Here is a 13080-nt window from a genome sequence, read left to right as displayed (position 1 = left end):
CCCCAAGGCGGCCGTGCCGGAGCCGCGGTCCCCATCTTGCCCCCCGCTGCTGCCAGGACCCCAAGGCACAGGGATGGGGCATCATTTTGTCTTGGAGCAAGTTTGTCCATGGGCCTCTCCCGGGCAGAGGCTGCCAATTACACTCAAAACGCTGAGCTCTGTCAGATCAGGTTCTTGTCAGGGAAAACACTGCGCTGAGATCCTTATTCCCCTCTTTTTTTTGTCTGTAGTTGCTTTTCTCCTGATGTTTTTAATGATTTTGCCAAGGAGCCCTGACGATGGAGATGAGGGTGCTGCTCGTGGGTCCCTCCGCCCCTGAGTATGAAAATCATGGATAAATAAGTAAATCCTGTCCCCTGAACTTTAGCATTTCCCCTTAAAACAGGCCCAGCCCTCTCATAGCTGTAATCCTCCCCAACACCAATCTCTGATTACAACTCCAGTGCTGAGTGAGTCACAATCGTTGCCACCTCAGGGCCATATATTATTATTATTATTATTAATTATTATTATTATATCCATTAAACCCTGTTTTCTCTAAATGAAATAAAATAGGGACAGAGATAACGAACCTCACTGCTTTTTCATATATATACCTAAAAGAAAGAAACATTTTGCATTGAGGGGAAAAAAAAAGTTAATAAATGGCCGAGCCCCAACAGATGGGGGGTGTGTGTGGAATTTGCATTTTTCAGATTAACATGCACGAGCGAAGATAGAAACGCACTTGCCCCGGGGAAATAATTTGAGAAATCTTTGCATATTTTATTTAAAAGCATGCCGCGTTAGGCAGGGTAATAATGCAGAGCGATGGTGATTAGGTTAGGCCTGGAGGGATCGCAGCCTGGGACCCTCCCTCCTCTCTCCCTCTGTCTCATCCTCCCTCCAAGCCTCCCTCAACCCCTTGGTGTTACACCCCAAACACCCCTCTGAAAGCCAGTTGGGGAGTTAGTGGATTGGTGGGTTTATCCCAGGAGATTTGGGGCAGAACCCACCGTGTGGTCCGTGGGGCTCCGAGGGCCAGCAGGATGCTCCAGCCCCGTGCATGTCCATCCTCCCTCTGCATTCAGTCACATCACAGGTGAGGTGCCTCCCAGGGGCTCTGCAAATCCCATGGGATTCACAGCATCCCACAGGGGTCCCAGCGCCCTGACCCGACAAGCTGCTTGGGAAATCCCAGCCATGAAGTTTGGGTCCTGCTTCTACAAGGCAAAGCATTTGTACTGTCATCTCCTGTCTGAAGTCAGGTAGTAAATCAAGGCTCATCCCTTAAAGTGCATCCCAGTCTGGGAACACTGTATGTGGAATACGCGTTAAAAATGCATGGCCTTTGTTGTGGGGATTCAGGCAGCTTACAAAGAAATTGGGTGATCTCTCATGAACTGCTTCCGCTGGCGCTAACAGCCTGCTCACCACTTCTAGACATCTTCAACCTCTGGATCCGAAAGCACTTGGCAAAGGTGTTGTGTCTCCTGTCCCACGGCGAGAGGCTCACAGGGACCCCACTGCACCAGTCCTTGGGGCTTCAGGCCATCCTTTGGGTTCCTCCCTGCTAATTAATACCTCACTCCACAAAAGCCCAGGCAGATGGAGGTTCCCCTCCATAGAGCAGGAGCTGAGCCTCTGCAGGGTGACTGATCCTACAGCTCCCATTAACACCGGTGGTGTGAGGTTGGGTTAAAACCTGCAGTGCACAAGTCTGAAGATGAGAGTCCCCACAGCTGTGCAGTTTAACAGGGTGCTAATTGGGCACGGGGAGGGGAAGGAGCATAAATAGGAGGCACAGCAGGAACAGGGGCTTTTGCACTGAGCTGGAGGCTTCTTCCTTGGTGGGGGGACACTTGGCAGCTGGTCCTGTAGTCCAGGGGTGTCTGCGTGGTGGACTGCTGCTCTGTGCTCTGCTTTTGCTGGGTGGGAAGTGGGCTAATGGTGCAGATTCTATAGGGCATCATTTCATAGGGGGTTTGTCCCATTCCTGCTGGTGGAAAGTAAATGGAAGGAGGAGCCCAGAGATCTGTTCTGAGCAAAGCTTTGTTTTCCTGTGCTGCTGAGGCATGTCAAGCCTGCAGACTCCTCTCAGGTCAGGGATGCTGGGCTGGGGGCCATGCAATGCTGGTGGATGCAGCCAGAAGCTGAGCAGACCCCAGCATCAAAGGCAGCAATGGGAGGAATTCTGCAATTCTACATAAAAAGGATAAAAGCACCAAAACCAGGGCCATGATGCTGGTTTAGTCTTGAAAATCTTAATCTCTTCCTTAATGAGAGCCTCTTCATTCTAACATTTAAAGCTTGAGGTTTTGTTTGTCAAGTCTTTTTCAAGGCGATAAGGTCTTGCAATCACTTAAGAAGTTCTTCAGCTGAGGGCTGCAAGGATGACAGCCCTGTGCAATGCAAGGAAATGGCTCGGGACAGCTTTGGAGCCATTCCCAGCCCCTTGCTCCTCACCAGCATCTTCTGCAGCCTCAGATCCAGCTTAAAACATGGCAAAAACCCTCCTCCCTGGCAAAACCAGGCCCTTGGAAAGCTCCTGCCACTTCCCGGGCTTTGAAATCTGACCCAGAGCCTGACTCTCTCCCTGTCTGCTCCCATTATTAATAAACTTTGAAGGGCTCCCTTCTGTCCTTAATGAGATTAGTGTTATTTTCATGCATTGCTGCAGGGCAGAGGACTGAAAAAGTGGCTGATCTGTAAACTAAAGGGTGCTAATCTATAGAGGGTGGGTCCCCCCTTCTCATGGCCTCAGGGGCTGGGTGAGAGTAATCAATTAAAAGAGGGGATTAGAGGTGCCGTGGTCACCTACTTTATTGAGGTCACCCTGACACCCTCCCAGCCCTGGGCACCCTGTGCTGGGTCCACCCAGTCATTGAGGCTCTTAAAAGAAGAAATAAAAGCCTTAATCACCAGCCCCTGTTTACATGCTGGACCCAAAGGAGCAGTAAGGGAAAATCTGTTGTTAATATATTAATGGACACAATTTGCTTAGCGGGTCTGTCTGGGCTTTGTAAATTAATGCTAATTTAAAGCACAACCTCACTGTCTGTTTCTTTTTTCTCTTTTCAACTTCATTCAAGCACTTTCATTTTGCCAGGGACTTAGGAAGAGAAAAAACACACGACTTGGCCAAATATACTATTGCTTTTGCTTTGGTTTCATAGATGTTGTTTTAAACGTGGATTATTTAGGGAAGAGGGTGATCTGGCTCAGACCGAGTGTGTCAAAACACAGTTCCAGTGTCCAGAATTGTGCATGGGAGAGATTTTCTCTGATTTTCCTTACCAGAAACACCTTGGGTGGTTTGTGCAGGGGTTGAGTCACTGCCCGTGCTCTCTGCTACCTGCCAGTTAAAAACAAGCCACACTGCACTGGCCATCATGGCATGTTCCCAGGATCTCTGTCCTTCCCTTCAGATCACAAACCTGTGCCTGAAAATGGCACAAAGCCCTGACCTGACCCAGCCCATCTTTGGGGAGAGGAGGGAGCAGTTTGTGTGCTGTGGGACTCAGGCACTGACAGTAATTAAATGCCTCTTTATAGCGAGCAGGAGCCTTGCAGCATCCCGGGCCAGGGACCGTGGCACGTACGAGCCTTGGGGAGCGGGATGAGGCACATCCCTCACCTCTCTTCTAACATCCTTCCCCTGGGCCACCCCAGCCATCCCTGGGACACCCATGGCATTTTCCATTGTGGACAAGCTGTGCCTTGACCTCAGCCGGGGTGCAGGGCTCGGGCAGCAGTGCCAATCAGGGGTGCCACCGTTGTCACCCACAGACAGGGCTTGGTGGCGTTGTGCTAACGTTCATCTGCCCTGAGCGCCAGCAAGGAGCTGTTGGGATGTGTCGCTCCCACCATAACACGTCCATCAACACCCCGCAGCACCCAAGAGGGGTCCAACCCCCCCTACATCCCAACGAGGACCCTCCGATGGTTCTCTCCTCACTTCCATGTGCGAAAGGGATGTCACTTTGGTTTTACCCCGAGCTCCGTTCCTGTCTCGGTGATAGCCATGGCGTGCTGAAGGGATTAGCAGTCCCTGCGTGCACCGAGCGGGCATGGCACCTTGCTCTGGGAGGTAACATGGGAGCAGCAATGCAGGAGTGGAGACTGGGAGAATAATTACCTTCATTTCAAGACCGCCTTTAGAGAGAGGAGAGGCCTGATGCCATGGGCAGAGGTGGCTCCTTTCCTGGGAGTTGTGGTGATTCAGTGTCAGGCCCAGAGGAAGGAGCTTTTTCTTTCTCACATGCAGCATCAACGGCCTCACCATGGGTGCCCGCAGATGAGCAGCATGAACAGCAGCAGCTGCCTGGGATGGGTTGGGAGCACCCCTGGGTGCAAGGTCTTGGCTGTGGGACATGGCTGGATCCTGCTGCATGATTCCTCAGGCTGTTGCAGTTATTCCCTGGGACCAGAGAGGCTGTTGGGGACATGATGGCTCTTGCTCCACCTTCAGCATCTCTGCTGATCCCAATGGCATCAGTGGTTTTGCATCCTCAGTTGGTCTCAACATCTCACCTCCAGCCTTTGTGGCGTCCACACCAGCCTGAGAATTGGTGCTGCTCTCCCCAGGGATAGAGGGGATGTAATTCCCTGGGGCAGTTCCTGCAGAAAGCCCCTTCTGGTGGGCTGGGAAGGGGGGACACCGCTAAACCTTCCCCTTGGCAGCAGGTTTAATCCTCGCAGGGCTGCATTGCCATGGGCGCTGGATTAGGGACCGTCCCAGCAGCACTCCTTTGTCCTCCCTATTGTGGAGCATTTTGCTCGCCTCTGCTTTAAACCTTGTAACCGTTTTGCTGCCTTTTTAAAACCGGGTTGAATAGGGGGTGGGATGGAACGGGGTGGCGGGGGAGAGGAGCCGAGGCTTTGAGGTTGAAGAGAAGCATTCAGGCTGCAGCTGCCCCGTCTCAGCACACTCCCCGTGACCCCCACGGGCACCGCGGCGGCCACCGAGCATCATTGGCAACTTGGCCGCTCCGGGACAATCCACCTGCTTGCTCAGGACAAGCACTTTCATGCCTATTGGGATTAGAGATTTTAAGTGTCGTTCCAAATTGTGTGGATAAACAGTCTTGTGAAAACTTGTTATCGTGGAGAAAAGGCCCCCGCCACCACCCTCAGTCCCTGGCCTTTTGTTCGGGCAATTTTTATTGCCGGATTGGATTTGATGAGGTTTAAGGTTTATTCTTAGGACTCCATTGAAGAGCTGATCCTTTGTCTCCTGCCATGGAGCGTGAAGAGTATGAAACATAGGCAAAAATAAATCTGCTTTTCACACACTTTAGTCCCTGGAACATGCAGGGACCACCAAATGCAGCTGAGAGCAGCAGCACCCTGTCCCTCTGACCCGGCCCCTGCCTCTATGGTGTCTGCTCTGGCCTCACTGGGCTCTGCACTCTCTTCCTGAATCCCCTTGTTCCCCTTGGAGCAGGGACAGACCCCGGGTGGCCACAGAGGACCATCTCCCAGTGCAGTGCAAACTGCAGGAGCCAGGCAATGGATGGTTTAATGATACAGATTTAGAAGGTGTTGGGTCTGCAAAGAGCCCCAAACGCCGCAGTGCGGGGAGAGCATCCCTCCCTGCCCACCCTGTCCACAAATATCTAACTCCACTGGCAGGTCAGTCCTTTAATCACTTCATTTATCACCAGTGACTTCAGGAGAGATTAATCAGCAGGGTAATTCCTGAGGAAAGGTTGCTCCAGGGGCTGCCTTTCATTTGAGGGAAGCTCCCCATGAGTCTCACCTTTATTGCAGGGAACCTGCCCTGACACGCTTCGCATTGCCGTGGCTGCCCAAGCACTGGGGATGAGCCCGTGCCCCAGGCTCTGTCCCCACCTTGTCCCTGCAGCCGTGGGGCTGCTGCTCAGCACTAGGGAAGGTTCGTGCCCAGGCTTTGAGTTGGTGAGTCCCGAGCAGCCTCCAGGGCAGTTTTGGCAGCAGCAGGAGCCAGTGGCAGGCGCCTGGCATGAGCTGAGGAGCTGTTTCTGGAGAGCCTGGAGCTGAGGCAGGATATCATGCAAAACTCGGTGGATTGGGCTGGTTCCAAGCAAAGAAAATACCCCAGGGCATGCAAAACCTGCTCAGAGCTGAACCGGAGCAGGGCTGGCGTCGGGGAGCTCGTACCGTGTCTGTGGGAGGGACAGCAGAGGAGGAGGGTGATGAAGGCTCTGCCTTCGGGAGGCAGGAGTTAGCTGGGCTGGGATGCCCAAGACAGTGCTGCAGGCTCAGGACAGTTGTTGTCACATTGTCCCACCCATCAGCCCCAGGCAGGGTTGGCATCGTGCTGCCATGGGTTGGTGAGCGTGTCCCCCATCGCTTCCCACTTTGCATCTAGCAAGATGATTCCCAAGATACCCAGTGATGTTTGAGCTCCTCCTGTTTGGATAAAATATCTGTAATTACACGCATGCCTAATGTGAATTATTTCCACAGCACAATCCTGGTGCTTTGGACCCTACTGAGCAACCTGCCAAGAGACTCCCTTGTCGATGGGGAGGAGCTGGGTGATGGCGCTTCTGCTCCTTGGGTGGATGACCAGCGTGGCCACGGGGAGACGTCCACAGGGTCATTCCCAGCACCCAGAGAATGTCTTCCCTGTGGTCCATCAGGTTCCCAAATGTACTTTAGATATCTGATCCCATAAAGAGATACAGGGAGGGGGATTTCTACATCTGCTCTTAGACCTGCCATGGTCATCCCTATTTTGAACCTGGGAGGGTGTGAGAAGTTAATTGCTGTGCCCAAGGCCTCATTCATAGCTGCAGAGATGATGGATGCTTTCCCAAAAGCGGTGCTGCTGTCAGATAATGCGGGGTTGGTGGAGAAGGTGCTGAGTGAGTTCCTTTGGCCCATGCTTGGTAAGATGTCAAATGCGATTCTTGTCATGGTCCCTTCTGGCCCTGCATTTGAGGGGCTCAGAGCTGGGCTTGGCTGGGGAACAAGAACTGCTCCATCAAATGTTCAAGGTTTTAAAACTTGGTTTTCTTCCAGTGTGCAAACAAACAAGTTTCTGGGGCGAGCCACCCTTGACAGAAATATACCCCAAAGAGCTGTGGGCAGAGCTGGTCACAGGCAGCAGAACTCCCCCCACTGCAAGCAGGGTGTTTTGGGGTGCAGCCTCCTTCCCAGCAGGTCAGCATGTCCCAGCAATGAGCATGTTGAGCCCCAAGACCCCATCCCCTCCCCGCAGCCCACCCTGCTCACCCCAATCCCCCATCCCAGTGCTCCGGCAGGTCCCTGCCTGCCCGCAGCCTGCGCTGTCAGGCAGTGTTGTCTCTGCATGGCGGGTTTCTTTCAGTGCAGGAGAGTTGTGCATCCCCTCTCAGCAGCCTCTCGCTGTCACGTTGCGTTATTTGCTTGAGGAGAAGTGACTGATGAACCTTCCTCCCCCATTCCCCTGCCTGCAAAATTCCCGGTGGCTGCCCCGCATCACCAGGGCGCAGGAGGGTGACACTGGGCGAGGGGACCACAGACCTCAGCACCCATCGCTGCCTCCCTGCCCACCAGCATCCACAGAGGTGGTGCGGCAGCTAGGACTGGGGAGGGATGTTGTTTGGGGATTGGGAAGCGACATCTCAGCTGGGTTTCAAAGGCATGTCCTGATCCCCACCTTGGGTGGGCATCTCCCCTCTTGCACTCTGGGTTTGGGGGTTGAGGGTCCAGGCAGGGCTGAGTCCCTTGTCCAGGGCACATCAACTCCCTCCGTTTCCTCCCAACTCTTAATTCATTCTCCATTACTTTTGCCTTCCCCTCCTCCCCCTCTCCATCTCAGCTGCCTGATGAATGAAGGATGGGTTTTTAAGCCTTTTTTACCCCCAAGGCCTGCAGCGCTGGCTTGGCTGCTATCGCTGGGATAAATGCAGACTTTTGGGCCTGGAGCAGCATCCGGCAAGCCGCACCACCCCCCTGCACCGGGTTATCAATCCCTGCTCAGCATCACCAGCGCCAGGCTGGGTCCTCTCCATTGGGAGCCCTTTTCCTGCCCTCTGGCCACAAGAAAGACCAGTGTGGCTTAATTCTGCACAGTATCAACACCAAACAGACTCAGCCCAACACTACTGGCTCCTCTTAATTCGTCTTTGTATTGCTGTTTTTCATGAATTTTTAAAACATTTCTCTCCGTGCCTCTGTCTTACCCGCCGGGTTTTGGTGGGTTTGCTGGGGCCAGCGTGTCCCTGTGCTTTGCATTCTCCTCCTCATCCTCACAGAGAAAACAAAGGAAAGTCAGCTTGGATCTCCCCACCCTGGGAAGTTTTTGGATGGCTGGAGAAATGAAATCTCCCACAGCTCAGCAGATGAAAGGGTTATCGATGCCCTGGGCTCGGGTCCTGGCACAGCCGGGTGGCACGGGGCTCTCCCTCCCACCAGCATCACTCAGACATAACAAATACAGATGGTGCCACTTGCGGAGCAGGGCTGGAGCCGTGGGGTGGAAGGAGACTTTTGGAAGGCAAAATTATCTGAGCTCTCAACAGACAGAAAAAAAACCCAACCCAAATGCATTGCTTTGTGGTTTTGCTCTAGTGTGAATTGTAGCCTCCATCCATGACTGGGAACTGGAAGCTGCCTTCTCCCTCCTGGCTGTGTCCAGAGAGCAGAGAAATTAAGGCAGGGTAGAGGAAAATGAAGATTCCAAGATGGAAAACACAGATAGAGGCTGTGAAAGCAGCCAAGCTGGGCTTGTTCAGAGCTGGTGTCTCGGTTTGAATCTAAACACGGGAAACCTGGGAGCCTTCCTCCATCCACCCCAACCTGAGCCTTCCTCCACAGGGAGCTCAGAGCCTGCTCCATGTGTCATAGCTGAAATAGAGCCTGTCCTCAGCAGCCCCTGTCCCCATCCTAGTGCAGCAGCCCCCGGGGCATCATCTCCCCCATCCCAGCCAAAAGCAGCCATCAGACCAGGGCAGCAAGCCCTTTTTGGGGCTGGGTAGGTGTTTCTTGGCTGTCCAAGCAGAACCTTTGTTTTTAAGCCCTCAATCAAATGTTCATAGACAGGCAGCTTGCGTGGCACTCGGATTATTATCCCCTTGGAGGAATAAAATGCAGCATGGAGACTTCTGGGATTCAAACCGATGGTTGCAGGGCTCTAGATATTTCAGTGCTGATGCTAAAAACCAGGAAGGCATTCCCTCCAGCAAGACAGCCACTACATCATACGGGGAACGCGCTATGAAATAATGATGTACAACTGGCCTTGAGGCACTCTTTGCAGCTTGATTGGCCTCAATGGCAGAAGAATAACCGAGAGTTTATTGCTTCTCTTCTAGTGATCTTTACTCCCAGCTGTTTTGTCAGGGAGGCCTGGATCCCCATACCTCATCCGAAGAGCCATGGGCTGCTGGCAAGGTGCTGAGCACAGCCGGTTCCTGGGATGGGGCTATGCCGTTATAGGGTTATTCCTGCAGGAAAATCACCCTGACCTCTGCTCAAGGCAGGCAATGAGACCTGAGCACAGCTTGGACCCCTTTCCCCCTCCTCCTATGGGTGCAGTGAGCTCCTGGAGTAGCACCCTTGGCCTCAGCACCGAACCATACCTAACAGAGAGCACCCATCTGCTCGCCCCTTGGCACCACATCACCTTCACCAGCACCCAAACCACCCAGCGTGTGCTGCAATGGCAGCGATGCCCGAGAGATGGTTTCTTCTCACTGAAATCCTGCTGCCTGGGCAGGAAAAGGGAGCAAGGAGCATTTTCACCCACAGAAAGCTGTTGGCAATCCAGAGCTCCTGGTGCCATTCACAGAGGGCAAAGGTTAGATGGTTGCAGGTGACTTTTTTCCCTTTTCTTTTGAGGAGCCGTGCTGCAAGTAGCCAGATTTCTAAGATTTCTCTGTCATTAAAATGTAAATGAAAACAGACACGAAAACAATCTGAATTTCCAGCCGAGTTGCTCTTGCTTAATATTCTACCCTGAAGGGGGATGTGCGGAAGCAACAACATTTCAAAGGGAATCATTAAAGAAGGCAGGCTCAAACTGCGTTTTCATCAGATACCGTGGCAGAGCCGAGCACTTGGGGTCTCGCCCATCCCACCGCTGCTGGAAAGGATGAGCAGGAACAGCTCTGGAAAACAGCAGTGTCCAAGCTGGGGCTGTGCTGGGCTCTGCTGGGCTGTGCTGGGGCTGTGCTGGGCTGTGCTGGGCTGCCTGTCCAGGGAGGGTTGTGTCCTGGTGCAGCTTGGCTCTGGCTGCGGGCAGTGCATGGAGCTGTGGGTGCTCTGGGTGCACATGTGCACCTGTGGCGTGATGTGCATGAGGCTGCATGATCAAGCTGCTGGGGTGTAAGAGATGTGGCCATACCTCAAGGGAGAGGATTCTCCCCCTCTGCCGCACTCTGGGGAGAGCCCCCCTGCAGTCCTGCATCCGGCTCTGGGGCCCACAACACAAGAGGGACGTGGAGCTGCTGGAGCGAGGCCAGAGGAGGCCCCGGAGCTGCTGCGAGGGCTGGAGCAGCTCTGCTCTGGAGCCAGGCTGAGAGAGCTGGGCTGGGGCAGCCTGGAGAAGAGAAGGCTCCTGAAGGGGAGACCTTAGAGCAGCTCCAGTGCCTAAAGGGGCTCCAGGAAACCTGGAGAGGGGCTTTGGACAAGGGCCTGGAGGGACAGGCCAAGGGGAATGGCTTTAACCTGCCAGAGGGGAGATTGAGATGAGCTCTGAGGCAGAAGCTCTTCCCTGTGAGGGTGCTGAGGCGCTGGCACAGACTTTTCCCAGAGAAGCTGTGGCTGCCCCATCCCTGGCAGTGTTCAAGGCCAGGTTGGACACAGGGGCTTGGAGCAACCTGCTCTAGTGGAAGGTGTCCCTGCCCGTGGCAGGGGTTGGAAGTGGATGAGCTTTAAGGTCCCTTCCCACCCAAACCAGTCTGTGAACAAACCCTTACAGTGAATTCCCCATTCCCAATTCCCTGTTGCCTCCCCTGTCCATGCTTCCTGGCTGTCTGGACGGGGCTGTGGGGTCCATGCTGCTCTGTGCCAGATAAGGGGCTGCATGGAAAGGGCTCTCGGATGCTGCAGCAGGACAGAGCCCCTCTGCACCCCACCACCCTCCCAGACCTCCCAGGCAGTGGCAGGTGCTCCCGGCACGGCGGCACATATGGATCCTATAAGGGCTGAGATCATCTCTCTGGGCAGCCTCACTCCTCCCTGCACGGGGAGCAGCAGGGAGGGACGGTGGTGGTGGGACCCGGGTGCAGAGCCTGGGTGCTGCCTGGGTGCAGTGCTTGGGGCGAGCGGAGCAGCCCTGGCTGAGCTCACGCTGCCAGCCAAGACCAAAGGAAATCGCTTTTCCCACTGCAAACCAAACACTGGGATCTGAAAGTCTCCAAGACACAATAAACAGGAGATCCCGGGATGCTTTAAGTGTGTCCCATCTCTGGATGTTAATGGCCTGAGATGATTCATTTTCTTTTGTAGTTTGATGGCATCAGTTATCACATCATTTGATTTTATTTTTAAAGCCTTTTTTTTAAGCCCACAAAACACCGGGAAGGGTTAGGACAGATTCCCATTACAAGGTAAACTATTTCCCTCCAAAGCTTCATAAATACTTGACTTTTTCTTTTTAAATGCTATTATTTTAACTTTCAAAGAAAGGCAACATTTGCCAAATCTTGCTTTGTGCAGTAAAACCAGCCCAGTGTTACAGGGATTTAATATCATAACAACAATAAACTTTCAGAGGAGACCTTAAAAACAAAGGGCCCTGTCTGCCGTGCATGGAAATTCAAACTCACATGCCCCCAGGTCCTTAGGCAAAGCAATCACATGCAAGCCCTAGCCCCAGTGTGGCTCCCCACTTCTGCTGGGACAACGGCCTGATCCAGACCCCACTGGGAATGCTCAGTCTTCCCACCAGACCTGGGCGAGGTTTGGATCCAGAGCATCCCCTCTGAGCCCTTGAGAGCCATGGTATCCATCTGCAAGATGAGAATCCAGCCCCTTTTTTATGGAGGCTTGGAAATACAGAGGATGGAGACGTTCTTGGTGTCGTCCTCAGGTACATTCCTATCCCCAGCCCCGAGCTGGTGCCTGTCCAATGCACCCATTCCACGTGGTTCCGGATCCACAGATGGAGCTGAGCGCTGGAGCTGCCCTGGAGTGTGAGTGCCCAGGAGGCAGAGCAGGGCCCTGGCTCCCCCCAGGCTGGCCTGGGCTCTGCCTTTTTGTGTCTTTATTGGTTTTTCCCCCTGCAGTTGGTCGGGTTTTTAATTAATTCCCAAATCTCATTTGGGTACCGGAGCTGGGGGTGGAAAAACCCCTCTGTCTGAAGCTGATTCTGCAAATCAGCACTGGCCATCTCAAACCAGCTCCGGGGGGGCATGAGCATCAGGGCTCCCAATAATTGAGGAGGAAGCCTCTTGCTTCCAGAGCAGATCCGCCACTTTGATGTGCTCCCGCAGTTATTCTTTCATTTCTTGAGCAAATAATCTGGATTTTCACAATATTTACCTTGGAAATAAATATTTGTGCAAAGCATTCGACCAAGATAAACAGAGACTCGCTCAGTCTCTCCATGGGGCTGGGAGGTCTCACGTTCCCCTAAACCTGCCGGACCGTGTGCTCCATGGACAGTGGAAATGGACCTTGGAGCTGAGCACGAACCCACTGGGGGCTGGAGACAAACCTTTTGGCAGTCCCAGCTGCAGGGCATGTATACGGATAGAAAAATGTCACCCTGCCCTCCATGAATTGCTAACCCAGCCCCTGCGCCTGTAAAAGGGGCTATTGCATCCCTGAATTCCCCCAGCTTCCGAGGCTGTTAAAGGAGAAGCAGGAAAGGGGGGTGGGAAGGTGAAGGAAGGTTCAAAGGCCTGCTACAGCTTTGGGTTTTTCATCTCTAGTTAATCTCTGCAAGGCCTGAGGCAAAGTCACCTTTGGGTCAAAACTCAGGTGTTTTTATCTGCCATCCCCATCTGCCCTGAGCTGCTCCCCATCCCACCCCATCCCATCCCGTCCCATCCCATCCCTCCCGATTAGCAGGGCCACAGGGCAGGGTGTTCAGGTGCCTGGGGAATCTGGTCCCCCCCAGTTAAAGCCATGCTCTCCCACGGTAGAGGGTCAGCCCTGCACCCCAGGACCGCTGTGTGCCCAGGG

This window comes from Strigops habroptila, chromosome 12 (assembly GCF_004027225.2).
Source record: "Strigops habroptila isolate Jane chromosome 12, bStrHab1.2.pri, whole genome shotgun sequence".
Lineage (NCBI taxonomy): Eukaryota > Metazoa > Chordata > Aves > Psittaciformes > Psittacidae > Strigops > Strigops habroptila.
The sequence above is the reverse complement of the archived record's forward strand: the minus strand, read 5'-3'. Positions refer to the sequence as shown.